The sequence below is a fragment of the Pinus tabuliformis genome, chromosome 7 (genome assembly GCF_031772625.1).
Source record: "Pinus tabuliformis cultivar Carrire ecotype Pingquan chromosome 7, CPIR1, whole genome shotgun sequence".
NCBI classification, from domain to species: domain Eukaryota; kingdom Viridiplantae; phylum Streptophyta; class Pinopsida; order Pinales; family Pinaceae; genus Pinus; species Pinus tabuliformis.
In genome coordinates, this window is record NC_142293.1 from 2,004,376,115 (window position 1) to 2,004,395,203 (window position 19,089).

The following is a 19,089-nucleotide window of genomic DNA, read 5'->3' on the forward strand; positions in this document are numbered from 1 at the left end:
TTTTTGGTGACTTGGAGAGCTAGCTTAGAAGACAGATGTGTGCTTTCTTGTTTTGGAGATATCAGCACCACCACTGCTCCTGCAGTTTCCCTTGAACAAGATCCATCAAAAAACATTTCCCAAACCCGACTTCCTTGCTCTCTTAGGGCCTGGACTATTGGTTTCTTGAGTTGCATGGAGGCCTTCTAAGATTCTTCTATTTGGAGAATACATGCTCCAAAGTCAGTGTCCACAACGTAGATAGGATGATTAGAAGGACTCTCCTCATCACTGATGATGTATTCCAGCTGTGCCTCTATATAACCTCCTTCTTTCTCCCCCAAGGACTGGGGCAGTGGCATAAGATAAATCATTCTGTAATGTCACACCTAGTCTTTTAATCCATCCTCTGGACAACAACATGCCAAAATTAGGGGGGGACATCTGCTACCACAATGTCCATAATCATGCTTTTCATGGGCAGTTGAGTTAGGGTAATAGCTAAATCTTTGATCAATCCCAGACATTTGACCTTTCTTGAATCAAATGAGAATAGATCATGATAAGGTATAGTAATATCAAGGCCTAAATCTTCCATAATAGCTTTGGGCATCAGGTTATGGCTAGCACCAGTGTCTAGCAGGTAATTGTGGAGGATTTTGTCATGAATGGTCAAGGAGACATAAAATGATGGGGAATTATCATTAGCAGGCTCAGTCATTGGGCTAACCACGATAGAAGTCTTATCATCTTGTAGATTGACATAGTCAGTGGAGGTTGGCATGGCTTTCAGCTCAATAGAATCAAGGATACGCTTTCTAAAAACTTCACTCTTTGCAAGTTCTATCAAAGGCACAAATATTTTTAACTTCTGGACTTTTGATTCAAAGCTGAAAGGGGAAGGGAACTTGTCAGGAACTCTTGCCTCTTTAACTGATACTTTGAGGATGTATGGGTCAGCTTCTGGCCTTTTCTGTTTGATGTTTTGATGCTTAGTGGGGACAACAGCTCTATGGATAGGATTCTCCTTGACATTGCTTGGTCTTGACCTCAGATTATATCTTTGTTGTTCATCAGTCCATATAACGACCTATTTTTCCCACTCTTGACTAGTTTGGTCCTGGAGTAATGATTCTTCATTGGCAGCCAATGTCAAGAAGGCAGCACTGCCCTTGTCTTCCATGCAATGGATTTCATCCTCTTCTTCAAACTGCTCCCCCTCCATGACTGCGTTTTGGAAAGGAGCTCTAATCCTTTGTTATTCACTGGATTCTTTACCCCTCTAAATGATCTGTAATTGTTCATTTTCTCTTCTGAATGGATTTGGGTTTCTTGGAGAAAATGTGTTTGGAAGCCTTGCCTTCCCAGCGCCCTAGTCAACCTTCAACTTAGATATTTCAGCAACCAACGACTCTATCATTTTAGTCATTTTGTCTAACATTGGTTCTGAAGATGAAGCAGAGGAAGAGGAAGCCTCACCCCTTTGCCTTCTTCTATCAACATGACCTTTGAACTTTTCTGCAGCCATGATATTAGATTCTACCTCTAGGGCTGGATCTTGCATTTCGGCCAAAGTGGCACATCTTCTTTCTCTCAATGGCAAGAAAAAATCAGAGTCAAAAGCATTGGCGTAGGCGAGTTTGGCAAAGGTGGGGGTAGGCTTTACTTTAGCTGGTATCTTACTATACATACAATTGAATCTTTTATTGAAATCAGACAATGATTTCCCATTTTCCCTCTTGAGGTTTCCAAACTCAATATGATAGTATAGCAAGTCTTTTTTATCTCCCCAATGCTTCAAAAATACATCATCTAATGCCTCAATGTCTGCTATGGACCTAGGGGTCAATTTTCTAAACCATTTTCTAGCCTCTCCAACAAGGCTTTGGACAAAAACTCTCATCCAAGCATGATCTTCACTCATATCTAGGTTATCAGCATAACTATAAAAAGACTCAAGATGTTCTTCAGCTGTTACTCCCTCAGTACCAGTGAACATAGGCATGTATTTATGATATTCTCCTACAGGCATGGCATTCAAAGGAATAGGCAAGACCAGGGGTCCATACCTAGTAGCTATGATTCTTTCCATCTTTGTGGGTGCTTGTTGGCCTCCCATGACTGGGATAGGTGGAAGGATACTAGCAGATTCAATGGTAGGAAGCAGTGAAATAAATGATAGGGACAAAGGGGTATGATGGACTATATGGGAGGCTTTCTTTGGACCAGGATCCAAAGGGGGACTAAATGAACAAGGAGCTTTATGAATCTCTGAGGATATTTCTTCACTAACAATGCTAGGCTCTATATTTTTATCATGAACATGTTCAGTTACAAGCCTGTCTTGCAGAGATACATAAGATTGTTTGGGCTTACCTGATCTTGATGCTCCTTTCTGTGATGCTTTTCTTTTCTTAACAATCTTCTTAGGGTCAGGCACTGGGTCAGCTGGTGATTTCTGAGGATTTCTCCGAGTATGCCTCACAAACTGAGCCAGAACTAAAATTTGGAGTCGCCAAAGGTTGGTCCTTTAGTAGATTTTCCAGATAGATGATTACAACTAGAAATGTGTTGAGACTTTGTCTATCATCAAATCTGGAGTTGTGTCATTCTCCCAAGGAAGCTAAGCTTCAATCTCCTATCCCCGACAACAACGCCATTTATGTTAGGATTCCAAGAAACTCTCCTAGGTTGTAGCTCGGAGATGCTTGGTAACATATAAATTCAACTTATTGTTGCAAATGGATGGATGGAAGGAATGATGCTTGTCCAAGCTAGATAACCACTTCTACTTTACTTGACTCCGAACATGCATGAACACCCCCAGACTACAAGGCTTTAGACCACCAAATACTCACAGTTTTAAGATTGGGTGAATATGGACAATACTGACCACACCAACAGATGCACAAGACCATGTGATGGCTAGCTACAACCAGTAAAGAAGTCTGCAAATCTAATCTAACAATGCATAGACAGGATGATAGCTCTCTGGCACCAGAAGAACAGAAACCTGAATAACTCATTCAATGATACATACAAGATTTTAACACAGAGATAGGATGACAACTACTCTAATATTAAACATCAAGAGCTCAGGAATACAGCATATCAGGCACAGCATGGAAGGGAAGATAAATGGAAAATGAGCAATTAACAACAAAAGAAGCTTGTATTAGCTGAAAATGTAGATGAGATGCTGCAAGTATCAAAATAGTTACAGCCTCCAGAAGATGAACCTTACATCAAAACATCAACCATCATACCTGATTACATCTTGTTTGTGGGTATATATATAGTTTCATTACAAAGGCACTTGGCCATTCTAGGTATGGAGGGGTCATAATTGACCACCAAACACATTTAACTGCCTAATGGGGTCTATGAGTGCGTTTACTTGTCTCAGTGAGTGAATTTGATCTCCTCGGGTGCTTTGCTGTCCTCTCGGGCAGTTGGAGTGTCAGTATCCATGAAGTTCCATAACTGCTAAATGCGGCTACATGCTCATGCCCTGTCCTTCTTCTTCTCGGCCATACTGTCTGTTAAATGTGGTTCTTGAGGAGAAACTGCAAATGATACTAGTAGGCCGGTCACCCTCGTCCTTCGGGCACACAGAGCGGTCAAGGGACATGGATTGTATGGCGAGTGGATGGATTGGATGAAGGAGAGAGATTGGCCATCGAATCGGGAGAACAGATGGCAGATATGGCATGTCGGGAGGTATCAGAAGAGTTAGGGGCAAAGAGAACGTGGGCTATCAGATCACAGGTGGCAGATCCAATGGTGATCGGATGGAGAAGGCGCACAGCAGTTATCGGGTGGGGACGGAGGTTTACGCAGTAAATGGTTTTGATCGCATCATAGTTGGATGTTGGGTGATAAAAGGGCGAGGGTGCACGATCCCACTCACTGCGTGATGCATGGCAGCGGGGAGAGAGGAAAACCACTCTCCATCGCGCGTTAACATCCTGTCACTTCGTGGATGCGGGGAGAGCGAATACCGTCTGATCATGGTGGGGATGATCGGATGGCGGGGAATCAATTGTGCAAGTTTTCATTGAGCGCAACAGAGAGCCATTGGATCGGGAGGCATAGATCGACGACTGAGGCTACGGGTGATGAGTTTATGAAGGCATGCAGTCATATGGGCATGGTTTCATAAGGTTTTGGGTTTTAGTGCTCGGGGCTTAAGAAAAAGGGGTTTTTATGTGTCTTTTAACAGAAAATCACAGGAAAGGGAGATGAAGGGAGGACGAGCAGGGTAAAGGAAAAGGTGAGAATGACAATTATAGGCCTCCTCTGAGCATAACCAATCACAATCGAGCTTATCCCTAACCTTTATTATCAAAGATATGTAGCAGGGCTAAGAGTATCCTAGAGATACAGATCTTACACTTCATGCATATATAGATGCAGATTGAGCAAGAAGTGTTGATGAGAGAAAAAGCACTAGTGGTGGTGCATTCTATATGGGTTCTAGGTTAGTTCTCAGTTCAGCAAGAAACAAAGTTCAATTGCATTATCTACAGTTGAAGCATAATACGTGGTTGCTGCATCTTGCTGCACACAACTACTTTGGATGATGCAAACTTTGCAAGACATTCACATCACATGTACTCCACCCATCTCCATTCCATGTGATAATACAAGTGCCATTAGTATTTCAAAGAATCCAGTCATGTACTCCAATACCAAGCACATACCCATCAAATATCATTTTCTACGTGAACAAGTTCTTGAACAAAAGGTCAAACTGGAGTATGTTCCCTCCAAAGAACAGGTTGCTGATATATTTACTAAACCACTACCGAGAGAGACATTTGAATATCTTAGACAAAAGTTGGGAGTAGTTGTTGCATCATCTTGCTACTAAATCCTATTTTCTTCAAAGAAAGGTGATTATGCGTGAGTTTCATAAAGCGTAGTCATGTACATACGCGGGTTTCTATGGGCACAGTCGCGTATGTGTTGGTTTGAAGGAAAGCAGTGGGCCAGACTCAGGAAAAAGGGGTCTACTATGGTTTTGTCAATTATCTGTTTTGTTTGATGATGGTTTCAATTTGCTAGTAACATGTGGAAATATATTGGTTCTCATAAAGTTGTTGATAACTTGATGTATATCTTATTGATGATGACGCTTTGATATCTCTTACTGACATATGCAATGATAAGATCTCACAGTGAATAGGTACAGGGGGAGAACATGGTTGATGATAGTTTGGGAACTAGTGGTGGACATATACCTGGATGCTGATTGACAGACGTTGCTGATGGTGCAGATCATATAATAGTTGTTGATGACTATCATGGTCTGGTTTAAGATATTTAGTCTCTGTTATATATGTCATGTACATCTTTTAATGTAAAGGTCGTGAAAAGACCTAATTTGTAACCCCACTATGCATGGGATGGATGATGTAATGTTTTTGTTTTGACATATATAGATGATTTGTATATCCCTACTTGGTTGGGTAGATGAGTCAAATTTACTATATCCCCACTTGGTTTGGAGATGGATGTATCTATGAGTCATTGGTGATAGGTCTTTTGTGATGTATGTATAGAGTCATGTTCTTCTTTTAGAACATCTTTTTGCAAACTTTGCTTATTCTTAGGGGGAGAATGGACTCGATCATTGGAGCTCAATCAACACACTTTAGCATATCAGATAATTCAGCATGCACTCAAGGGGAGCATGACCCTGTGCCCCTTGATGTCAAAGGGGGAGAGTGACTTTGTGTGGTTGTTGTTGCCATCAAGTCCAAAGGGGGAGATTGTTGGCATTATGATTTATGTGTTGTACTTCATGGAAACCCAGTTGTAGTAGAACAACTCACTTGTTTATGGTAACTAGATGAATCTACAGAAGAGATATCAGATGTGACAGAATGCAATGAAGGGCAACTTCAAGGAATCAGAGTATAGCAGGGAAACAACAAAGAATTATAGATCAATCTTCACTGAATGAAGAAAGAGAAGTATATGCAGGTTCACCATTGACCAAGCCACGTATACACACAAGGTAATAGAACAAAAGGAGCATATAATGTACGCACGCACTTTCACAGAAATAAAAGAGCATATACCTTGGAAAACAAAGGCTTGGTATGAAGTATTTGATCCATGGTATTAGTCCATGGTATTTGGTTCGACGTATTGACCCCAGGTATTGGGTCCAAGGTATTAGTCCTAAGTGGTTTTGGTCCATGGTATTGAGAAAGGCCTAAAACTGTATAAGGAGGAGATGATCATTAGGAAAAGAGACACAAGCATTGAATATCTCATGAAGTGTGAGATCTAGTATGTAGGTTATTGGGTTATGATGCATTGCTGGATCTAAACCAAGGAGGAACTTTAGCGGTTGATGGAGGATAGGATCTAATGATTGATCAGGATCTTAAGGCATAAAATGAACTATCATTTTGTGCTTTTTCTCATGAATATTCTAGATCCGAATACTGATGCATATATTATTCTGTAAATGATATGATTTGGGTATAACTAAAGTCTGGTATAGCTACAGAATTATGAATTAATATTTGCAAATGTATACACTGGTTGGCTTTGAGGAAAGCACGTATACACGCAAGTTTGGCACATGAAAGTAGCGTATACCTTATAAAATATGTTTTAGCTGTTATTTTTTGCTGTTGCAGAGTTCAGTGTTCTGGTTTGGGTTTTGGTTATTGTATTTTGGTGACAGTATTCTAAATGATCAGATTGATGGGTTGTCAAAGTGATTGATTGATTCGGTTGTGGTTGGTTCAAAAGTTGATTGGTTGATGCAGATATATTTGATAATTGAATTACACTTATGATGTGGTTGATGGATCCACTCTGAAAATTTATAAAACATGGTCCCTGGAAGAAAAAGAGAAGGTTGTAGCCTTCTGCAGGTCAGCGCCTACATACTAAGCAAACATAATGGTTAGTACAAGAGCTAGGGGTTGTTGCTCCCTTACAGTAGAAGCTAGAGAACGAGAGAAGGTTGTAGCCTTCTACAAGTAAAAGCCTACATAGTGGTATAAGACTGCACGAGTACAAAATTGTAAACATAATTTTCTTATCATTAAAAGAAGATAGAGATGAAAATAGTAGGTGGTTTCCACCTTATATCTTGGTGTTCATGTGTGTTGCTTATGTGTGATGCTTTAATCTGTTTTTACTTCATTGTCTAATGAATTCATGATATACTGATTAAAGTTCAATACATGATAATTTGGGTAAATCAAAAGATCTCTGCATATACACTGGTTGCATTAAGTACAATTGCATATACACGCTAGTTCATAGAGTTGAAGCAGCGTATACAAATCAACTTTGAAAATTAAATTATTGATCTCATAATACTAATTCACCCCCCCTCTCAGTATTATTTCCAACAACATAAATAAAGGCGAAAGAAGAGAAAGGCTTCCTGAATAGATAGGTGAAGAAAACAACTACATTGGGGTACTATCCACGCTCGTTGGAAGAAAAGAAATATTTGTGTTCCTGTAGTGACTCTATCGGGGTACTTTCTAGGCCTGCTGGAAATGGAAAAACATGAGAAACGAAAAAATATACTCTGAAAATATAAAGCTCCCAAGTTATACTACCCTTTCTGATTTAGAACATTGCGATATGGTTGATATTATGTTTGTGTTAAATTGATATTACATAGAGGGCACCATGTTTATTCACAGGGTGAGTGGGGAAGTTGAACTGATATGCACAATGAATCAATACTCCTTGAAGAATTAAGACCCTGCACAAAATAATCAACCAAGGCAGAGAAGTTGGAATTCTAATGGTGTGTCACCAAGTTTTGTGGTTGTTACAACACCCTCCAAAATTTTGGCGGACACCTAAGTTTCAAAGCGTACTTTAATCTTGCATATTGTCTTCGTAAACATTGAGACTCATTGCATGCGGTTCCTCTAAGTTTTTTTCTCCCATTTACAAGAAGATCAAAGTGTCTTATTTTCTCATGTTAAGTGTCACACAATGTATATAAGCTTCTTTTGGTTGCTTCAAGGGGTTATATTTGTGTAAATGAGTTGTTCTCATAATGTAATCATTTTTCCCACTCATTTCCAAAGTTTTAAGCATTGTTGCACAAGTGTCATCACGGTCATCACAAAGTGTATCTTTGGTGTCGCACTTGTCATCGTAAAGTTGTCACACTAAGGGAACTTTGTTGTTCATGTGTTTTGGATGATATATGTTGTGTGATTAAGTGTTGTAAGTGTGTGATCACATTTAAGTCTTGTCATTGTTCACATGAGCTTCATCGATTCCACACTTAGCCAAATTTAGAGAAACTCTTGACCAAGTAACTTACCTTCATCCGGCCCTCCTGAACTTTTCATTGTGCTATCTTAGCCTTGAAGTTGCAACCTTGCCTCTTGGCACTACGCAATGCACAGTTCCTACCTCCTAGGACTATGCACTGCATAATCACAGTGCTCAAGCTTAGCCCATGACCCTAAAAACTACCAAATTTATCCCTCCCACCTAGTCATTATTGCACATTGTACAATCACATGGCTCGAGTCCTAGTCCTGAGCTCTTGAACTACACAACTACGCAATCCTCTGGCCTCCTTTGCCCTCAGCCTGACTCCCTAAGCTTCCCAAATGCGCAATATTCTTGCTCAGTCTAGCCTGAGATACACATTGGGTAGTCTCAAGGCTCAAGACTAACCCTTGATTGCCTGAACTCAACAATTGCAAAGTCATTGAGCCTCTCCCTCAGGCTGCCATCTGGTTCTAGCTCAGTTAGTGGATTTCCGCGCAACATGTTGGGCTAGGGGTATATAAAAATGATGTCGTATTGTAATGAGTGAATTGCAGATGTAGGCACTTTATCATACCATTACAGGATGATGAAGAAGAATATAGAGAAGGGTAAAATGCAAGATGACACATTTGTATTTGGAAACACAAGCAGATCAATCAAATAAAGCAAATGGACACCAGTTTGCGGCCGCTGCTCAAGATGTGATATCAGTAATGGCTCCTCATTTCTAAGCGATATGGAGGTGGACATAAGAACATTCTCAAGAAGACACATAGCATGAATTTGACATTGCCGTGTCATCAGTGCCAAGTCATGTCATGTCATGAGTTATCATATGCCACATCACTTTTTGTGGATTATGTAAATTCATATTCAAAATGTATTTTAAAGTCAAAGTCCAAAGAACATGTACAAAATATGAAGAGTGGTGTAAAGTTAAAAAGTCATAGGAAGTCAAATATTTATGAGGCTAGTCAAAGAGACATAATGGAGGTGAAGCATCACCCCATTGGTTATATATACACCCTCATTGTATGAGCAAAGGATTTTTCCACCTTGTCTCCTCTTGCAAGGGATCAAGGAAACAAGTTAGTTCTTTTGGGGAGCAATTAGTCACTCCAACGCTCCACTATTAGAGCTAGTGGTGTTGGTTGCCTACGTGTGTCATGGAAATTTTACTTAATATGTGAAGCCTCATGCCAACACGTTCTCCATGCATCGATTATGAATTTTTGTAAGATTGTTTTGTGAATGTTTATGGTTCATGTTGGTTTTCACCTTTACTAAAGTAGTTGAACTATTTCTATTATTTTAGTGTTTACCATATTGAGAATGTGTTGTAGTGGTTGCAATGCCCGTCACATATTTATGGACTATTCCACTGGATGTTAGACAGATATCTGTTGTTTGTGTGTGTTTCTACCAGAGTAGTACTATTACCTCTCTCTTAGCCGCTAACTTTAATTTCCATTTGTAGTAGAAGAAGCATGACAAACCTATAACCGAACACTCACTAGGCACACTTACTTGCTTTTCAAAGGAACACATGCATTCCACAGTTAGAGCCAAGGTAAATATTTAAGAAAATAGAAACCAAGCCATATTCTGGATGGGGTTTCTATCTAAAACAATGTGACATCTAATTAGAACGACATATCTGGGAGACCCCTTGAATGTTGGCAGGCCCAACACTATCAACAAGGCCTTTTAAACATCTCAGATTCATTAAATATTACATCCCTGCTTCAAAAATTTTTGTAATTAATTAGATCACATAGAAGGTAACCAAACTCACCACCCACATATCCCAGGAAAATACACTTCCTTAATTTATCATTTAATTTTATTCTATGCTATTTGGGAATATACATAAATGCTCCACATCCAAAAAAATTACGTGAGAATAATTTACCTTTTTACTGGACTAAAATTCTTCAGGATCACCACCACCATCTAGCACTGTAGAAGGTGAGCGATTAATAAGGTAACATACTATGTGCTTGTATATTTCGTTGGTTGAACTATCCTCATCCAGATATTAATCGTGGACATATTTCCCCAGATGAGGAGGAGCTCCTCATTAAATTACATCATCTTCTTGGAAATCAGTAAGTCAGCCCATAATAATCTCTCTGTAATATTTATCTAACAAGTTCCGCTAATTTGGTATAATGTTAAGTGCATTCAACCTAAAATTCTTACAATTATTTCATATATATAGTAAGGTGAAGGGAGTAGGGTATGTAATGTTATAATATGTGCAGATGGTCATTGATAGTGTGGCGACTTCTTGGTCGATCGAATAATGAAATAAAAAATTACTGGAACAACCACGTGAGAAATAGGCTCCAAATAGGATAATTATAACCAAAACTTCATAAACCCATCAAGAGAATGGATATGCCTTTTGACTCCAGTAATTATAATGAGAAATATGTCGAAGATATATATGATGGCCTCTCTCAAAATACAACCCTGAAAACAAGGTCAGTGAGATACAGGAAAATGAAGTAGTAGACGTAGAGAATCTTGATTGTTATAATTATGACCATCTACCAGATACCCATGATGGTATTAATCCAGAAGAAGAAGAGGACATGAATGTAACAGAAGATCATATTGATGAAATAGATGCCTCCAAATCATGGTGCCAATTATTGTTGGAGGATTGTACGAGGGATTATCGTAAGATCGATTGGATTTTGTTCAAGGCCTTCAAACAAACAGATTTAATCGTCCGTCAACCTCTGTTTCCCCAAGTGGAAGCGAAATATTGCAGGAAAAGAAATATTCTTCCTCCTCCAATTTACTCGAACAGGAATTCCTGCATACCGAGAATTTTAATTTGACATACAACGAGAGTTTAGTAGAGTTGGACGAGCTTTCATCTCTTATCGTATAGAATATTATTATATAATGAAAGAAAACAATACACGGGCGGAGGAGCTTAAGAGAAGTTATGTGCACTGCCTGTTGGTTGGAGAATATTGTCAACACCGAATATACTCTGCCAAAATGGACAAATCAGCGTATGTATTGGCCATTTGTATATAATTTACAGATTATTTTATAGTTTTCTGGTGTATACGCTGGACATGGATCTAGGACTATCCAGACGTTTTATGTTTTAAAATGTCACTGTCCTCACTATTATGTGGTCTTATAATCGTTGTTTTGGTATCACACTAGGGCTATTCAAACATTTTACATTTAGGAACATCATTGTCGTCACTGTTTCGTGGCCTTACAATTTCTTTTTTGGTCTCATAGGTCTATTAAGATGTTTATGTATCCTATTAGTTGTCTAAATTTCTTTTATAATATAACTTCTTCTTAATTTTCAAATTGATATGTGAATAGAATAAGAAATTTGTTAACAATTATCAAAATTATATGAAATTGGATTAATTAAATCGAACCTTAACCATTAGATGTTGTTATGAAAATTATGGGTAACTATGTCAATTAAATCGCAGCTCAATACATTCCGGGAAGTGTAATCCACCATGGACTGTAATAGACATAAACCTTATTAAAAAACAATTAATATGTATCTCATAAATATTTATACATGTAATTTATTTGTACTAAAAATTAGCATTTGCACCAGATGTTGCAAAGGAAATGCCGTATTGAACACTCAAATCAATGCTCCATTAACTAGAACCACTTAGTAGACATATCTATCAACATTAGAATTATACACAATGATCTAGAAATTTCCCATATACAAACAACACCTTCCACAACAACCTTTTGTCACATCCACATTTTAAAAAATGCCTTGGAACGTGATGGGAACATCCCATATTGCCTTTTTCATTATGGAGATAAATCTTCCATATTGCTATTTTCATCACGAATATTGTCAGCTAATTGTTGTAAAGTGTTAGTGTGTTAAATTCAATACTATAAGTTCGACAAGAGAAAAACATTCCTCAATTAGCATAATATGAATTTTTCTCTCACCGTGTATTTTTTAGTCAAAGAGCACAAGTAACAAATTAGCATGTATTTTCCCTTCATTATTTTCATCATAGAGCCAAGAAATCTACGCCTTATCTATAAAGTAACAAAAAAATTTTGGAATACGTTTAATATTTCAAGCCAGTGTCTAACTTATAAAGTAACAAAAACTTTTTGAAATAAATTTAATGTTTTAAGCAATTGACTAAGCTAATTTAATAATTGAAAAATTCTCAAAGATGAATTATACTCCATAATAAGATAGCCAACATTGGAGCCCATACTTTCACTAAAACCAAAAGAAACACAACCACTTGTTAAGAAGAAATTCAAGTAATAATAATAAAACAAAAATAATAAACATTAAAATATAAAATGGTATTTCCAACACACAGGTATAAATATACATGCTCTATGTCCATTGCTATATTAAATGGGTGTGGAGAAAATTAGTAGAGAACCCAAAAGTGTATTTCTAATTAGGAGGCGTGGAGAAATTCTTTAAATGCGAGTTGTTGTCATTCTAATGAAACCCTTTGCAAAGGGGATGTTAAGGTTCTGAGAGAGAAGCTAGGCTTGGTAAAGAACACCTTCCTTATGAAGACAGAATGTCAGTGTTTGGTTGCTCAGAGTTGTTCTCCTAAAAAAAGGGGCAGTCATTTGCACCAGATGTTGCAAAGGAAACATCGTAAGGCATAAAGTGCAGAAATCCATTATCCATGTAGTGCGTGCATTATTCAAGAAGGTGGATCTCTCTAAATTTGTTGCAAACATTTATGTTGTTGCATTGCCAATTTATTTAGAATCTACTACTACCTTCTCTTCTTGGAATATTAAATTTCTTATTACCCCATGACAAAAATCCCTCTGATTATTGGCATCACATTTTTTTCCACTTCAGTGGCTTTACCTTCAACCTAAAGAAACATGAATTTGAGTCACTCAATTAAAAATAAATTGCTAAATTGTTATTTATCAGGTTTTGAGTAAAAGCAATTAATAACTCATATTTACAACCCTTTAAGTCTGGTATTTATAACCCTAAAATGAAACTAATTATCTATATTTTTATTAATAGTAGAAAGAATCTTCTTTATAAAACTGACACCCACATGCTATTCTTATATATTTGTCTTATATTTAATATTCAGTGTCCATCAATTGAATGACAAGTTGAAAGCTCAACTGAATTGCACCTTTTTGAACGCCTTTGTGGGAATTCATGTCCCATTATTTTAATGGCAAACTGAAATTTCAAATACAGTACACCATTTATACCAGATTCGGAGAGTTCATGAAGAAGCTTTCAAGGTTTTAATGGATCTGGGTCGTTTGTATTTTCTTTGATGTTGACTATATTACAAAAGCCAAAATCTCTTGGATTGTGCTGAAACATTGGCTAAACCATAATCCAAGTGGAAGCATGAACAATCCAGGATTAGCGAGTATATTACGAAACGCAAAATGGTGTAACCTTGGCTAAACCATAAATCCAATTGGAACCATGAACGGTGAAGGATTATCGTCGCCAAAAACATAAAAAGGTACATTGTTTATATTAGTACATACATCCAATAGAAATTGTTGTACCATATTGTGAATTCCTGTGGCCAACCAATGAGAACCAAATACTATGCTACCTTTGTGGGTGGAATCTAATGCGCTGTATCTAACCATGGCCAACTTGACGTATGCCCCAATGAATATCTAATAAACTATATAATCCAAGAATTCTGTAACACAACATATATTGATAAGGAGGTCTCCTTCCACAGGCTCTAGAATTTACAACATGGAGTTGCAGCAGTAACTCGCTATTGAAAAATAACTATTTAGCAATGGGTTTATTTTGCAAAGAAATATGCTGGACAGTATTCCATATGGGCAGAAACTGGAATTGACTAACAGAGACCAATTAACATTTCACATTTGTAGCTTTTCTAACTGTTTATGTTCTATAAATACTGATAAAATGATAATCTTACAGAAAAATAAGACATCACTTTGTAGGGTGCGTTATTTGTATTTACACAATTGATTTTTTTATTCAATCAGATATGCTATTCTCTGTGCTTTTGCTGGGTTCCTTCATCACCACCATCATTGGAAATTCATTTCCCTCTTGAAGTATGAAATGAGTAGCAATTCCCAATTGATCTCACACTACCACAACAAAGAAGCTAGAAATCCTGATATACAAATCGAACTAGCCATCCTATCAAGCAATCCTTGTAGTTCTCAATCTATAGCTTTGATAACCCAAAACTCAAATATTTTATATCTAATATGCATAGAAATTTTCACATTAATATGTCTAGATCTCATTCTAAGATCTTTACTGATCTGATATAAATTTGGTGAGCTCAGAGGTGTGTTCACCTCTCAAGCCCAATTATTCATGCTCTAGAATCTGAAATGGGAAAAATTTACTGATCCGATGTTGTAAAGTTGATGATCATTAAGAAAAGATCAATGAACATAAGAACAAACTTCATGATTTGATGGGAACAAAATCCACATAGTCCAAGTAAACTATCTGTCATTCAAAAAGGATTTTTATTCCGATAACTGACATTGTCCAAGTAAACTTATCATTATCAGATTTTTTCAAAGAAGGGAAAGCACTGCAAAAGAAGTAATTCGTTTTCAAGGCATTATAAATATGTCTATCTAGAACAGTTGGTTAATCATCTTTTTCTTTTAATTCTAATCACAAAAACACAAACAAACCATGTAAGAGCTTCTACAGTGATATCCAAGATGCAGAAGAAGACCAGACATATTATAAACACTACACATTTTTGAAATGTTAGCAAATAGGAAGAGTTATCAAGTTTTTCTTCATGACAGGATATATTATTCTGTACATAGAAGGTACATCAAAAGTTAACTCAACAGTCAAAGTATAAATTTAACTATAAGTGTAGTTCTTCAATTAAGTAATGGAAATTGGCTAGCTTTGAGGCAAAAACCCTGTAGACAATGTGTGCTAGGCATGCTTTTGAAAGCCAAGTTTTAACACAAAAAGCAGATTTTCTTTCCAATGACAATAATCTGCACCATGCTTCTACACTACACACATGTTTTTCCATCAACACCTTCGGCAAGATGAACCAAGGATAATTTTAGGGGCGAATGTTCGCCCTTTGGCGAAATTAAGGGGTTTTAAATTTTTAGTGGGCGAATATTTTGTATCATAGTACATTTTTACAAATCACCTCAAATAGCCCACCTTATTTTAAGGGAGAGGGTAAAAAAGGTAAATTTAGCCCTTGAAATTAGGACTTACAACCTTCCATTCGCCCATTTTCAAGAATACGTTTTATTTAAGTGAATCCATTCGCCCATTTTCAAGAATAGGTTTTATTTAAGTGAATCCTATGAGCCAAATACCATATTTATAAAAGAGGTATGGTAAATTAATAAAAATATAAATAAATGAGAGGTATGGTAAATAAATAAAACATTTTTTATATTTACTCCATAAGTCACCTTATATACATGTAAGGGTGTAAACAAATAAAAATATAAGTAAAGTGGAGGTATGGTAAATAAATAAAAATATAAATAAACTAGACGTATCGTAGATAAATAAAACCTCTTTTTATATTTAGTCCATAACCCTCGTTCTATTTATGAAGGCTCAAGAAAGAGGTTTTATTTAAGTGAATCTTATGGGCCAAATACCATATTTGTAAAAGAGGTATGGTAAATTAATAAAAATATAAATAAACAAGAGGTATGGTAAAAAAATAAAACATTTTTTTATATTTACTCCATAAGTCACCTTATATGTACAAACACTCAAAAAATGGGTTATTTTAGGTGAAACCTATGGCCAAAATACTATGGGACAAATACCATGGACTAGATTGTTATTAATACCATGCAAAAAACCATTATTAACCCTAATATTAGAATTAATAAAAATAAAAATGGCACATGGTATTGACCCATGGTATTCACCAAAATGGCACATGGTATTGACCCATGGTATTCAACTGGAATGTAGCCTATTTAAATGGGGGAATTAAACCAGCATGTAGCCTATGCTAAGATTCACTAGGACTTTACAAAGTTTTATTATTTAGTGAAAGACTCGCCAAGATATTACAAGATTTTATAATTGAGTAAAATATTCTAATAAAAATAAAAATTGCACATGGTATTGACCCATGGTATTCACCAAAATGGCACATGGTATTGACCCATGGTATTCACCTACAATGTAGCCTATTTAAATGGGGGAATTAAACCAGCATGTAGTCTATGCTAAGATTCACTAGGACTTTACAAAGTTTTATTATTTAGTGAAAGACTCGCCAAGATGTTACAAGATTTTATAATTGAGTAAAATATTCGCCATGCCTGGTGAGAGATTCACCAAAAAATTATATATACATATTATATTATTGATAAAATCGCCTTCCATTTTTCCTATATACCATGGAGATTCGCCCATTTATTATATTTATAAATTTAGGGGGGGTTCTTAAAATTTTCCCTGAGATGAACTATTAAAGCATTGTAACTGCATGCTGCCATATTTTCAGGTTTCACTATTTACATATATGTATAGCCAATGCAGAATTGCATAATTTTATAGCACAAGGATTTTTGCTAACTAAACTGCAATAGAAAAACAAGAAAGTGCCTTCTCTCAAGAACACAGTCCCATGTCAAGGGAAGTCACTTGGAAAGGGATCGCTCACATTTGCATATAGAAGGAAAAGAAAGAAATAGAATGTTGTACCTAGGAGGCCCATCTCAAGGAGTATTGAGAATCAGACGATCCAATGGCAGGCATGTCATAAACTTGAAAGGGATCTATTTCAACACCATATTCCATCAAAGTTATGTCTTCGAGTTGATCATCATGGTCATACACAAAATCAGGAATCTCAATTTGTCCCTTCCTAATGTAATCCCAGATAAATTCTAGATGATTTACATACTTCAATTTCCAGTATAAACAGCATGACACATCAAAAACTACATAAGCACATCTGCAACAATTACTTGTAATGAATTATTTGAATCAAAATGAAAACTCAACTTAATACTCACCCTGTACTCAAGAAGAAATGGCCAAGGGTTGCAAAAAACAGTCTTGACTGAAGCCTTGGATGTAGGAAATACACCACATGAAGCCTTTCCTTAAAATCCGGAGGAAGTTCTTCATAGATCAAGCACAAAGTCGACACACCGAGGCAGTTTTCACTCCTTTGAATAGAGGTATGAATTAGAAAGTGAACTAATATCAAATTGCTTCATATGTTATCATAGCAGTCAAGTCACTTTTTGGTGCTTGCAATAGTGTGCCTTTCTTTCCACTATTGTTTGAGCATTAATTCAGATACTCGATATTAAATTTTCTGTAAAAATGTGTTGTACATAATCTAATTTCTAGATATATATGCTTTTGGGTGCTTGCAATAATGTTTCCTAGCCTTATTTTCCACTATTGTTTAAGCCTTCATAATTCAGATGTTTGATATTTATGCTTCATAGTTTTCTGTAAAAAGTTTTCTAACCAATTAATGCATGCTACATCAACATGCAAAAGGAGAGATAGAACAAGTTATTTTATCTGTTAAGTCCCTGCACATAGATATCTATGCTTCTTGGTTTCCTATAAAACGTGTCCGAAGCAGTTTAAGGCACACTCAAGTAACATGTAAAAGGAGAGGGAGTAAGTTGTTTTATACGTTAATTGACTACAAAGTGTAGGTCCCATTGACTAGATCAACCACTAGTAAGGTTACTTTTTTAGTGCTTAAATGGAATAAAATATATCCTTTGGACTACAAAGTGCAGGTCCGATTGACAAGATCAACGACTAGTAAGGTTACTTCTTTAGTGCTTAAATGGAATAAAATACATGCTTTGGACTGAAATTCTTGTTTTTTCAATGATGGTGGTGTATTAAAAGCCAAAATATAGACAAGCTATTGTTGTTCTCATTGTTAATTCCCCGCAAGGTGCTGATCCCCATTTACAACATCAACCTTTAGAAGGGTTACTTTTTAATGTTTAAATGGCATACAAGATAAGCTTTGGGCTAAAATTTAAGGCACACAAAGAGATACATGCTAAGAGAGAGAAAAAGTTGCCTTACCTGTTGATTCCTTACAAAGTGCAAGTCCCCAATGACAACATCAACCTCCAAATTGTTTAAAAGGAATACAAGATAAGCTTTGGACCAAATTTCTTCTTTTTACAATGATGCTTGTGTATTAAAATCCAAAGGATATACATATTATTGTTGTTCTAGCTTATAACTCACTACATAAGTGGAGGCCCCCGTTGACAAGATCAAACTTTAGTGGAGTTATGCTTTTTAATGTTTAAATGAAATACAAGATAAGGTTTGGACAAAAATTCTGCATTCACATTATTCATCTTTTGAATGGTGCTGGTGTATTAATTCATCAAAAGAGAGATAGCTCATTGTCGCTCTATCTATTAGTTACCTACAAAGTGCTACTCCGTATTGAGAAGATCAACCTCTAGTGAAGTTACTGCTTTAAAGTTTAAATGCAATACAAGGTAAACTTTGGACTAATATTCTGTGTTTTCTTAATGGTGCTTGTGTATTAAATCCTTTTACCAAAGATGTGCAATTATAGGAAGGCATTTTACTGTGTCTTAAAAAATTTCCCCATGTTTGCAAAACTTTTAATGAGCTATTAAAGTCAGAAGAATCTTACTATTTTGTCATTTTGATCCATGGAAATATCCTGCTAAGAAATATGTACTTTGTTTTCTACAAGAGTATTCTGCCATCTCAATGGTAATGGCATTTCCACACATTGAGAGGAGAAAATCAAAAGATTAAAAGAAACTGATGATACATTGCAGCCA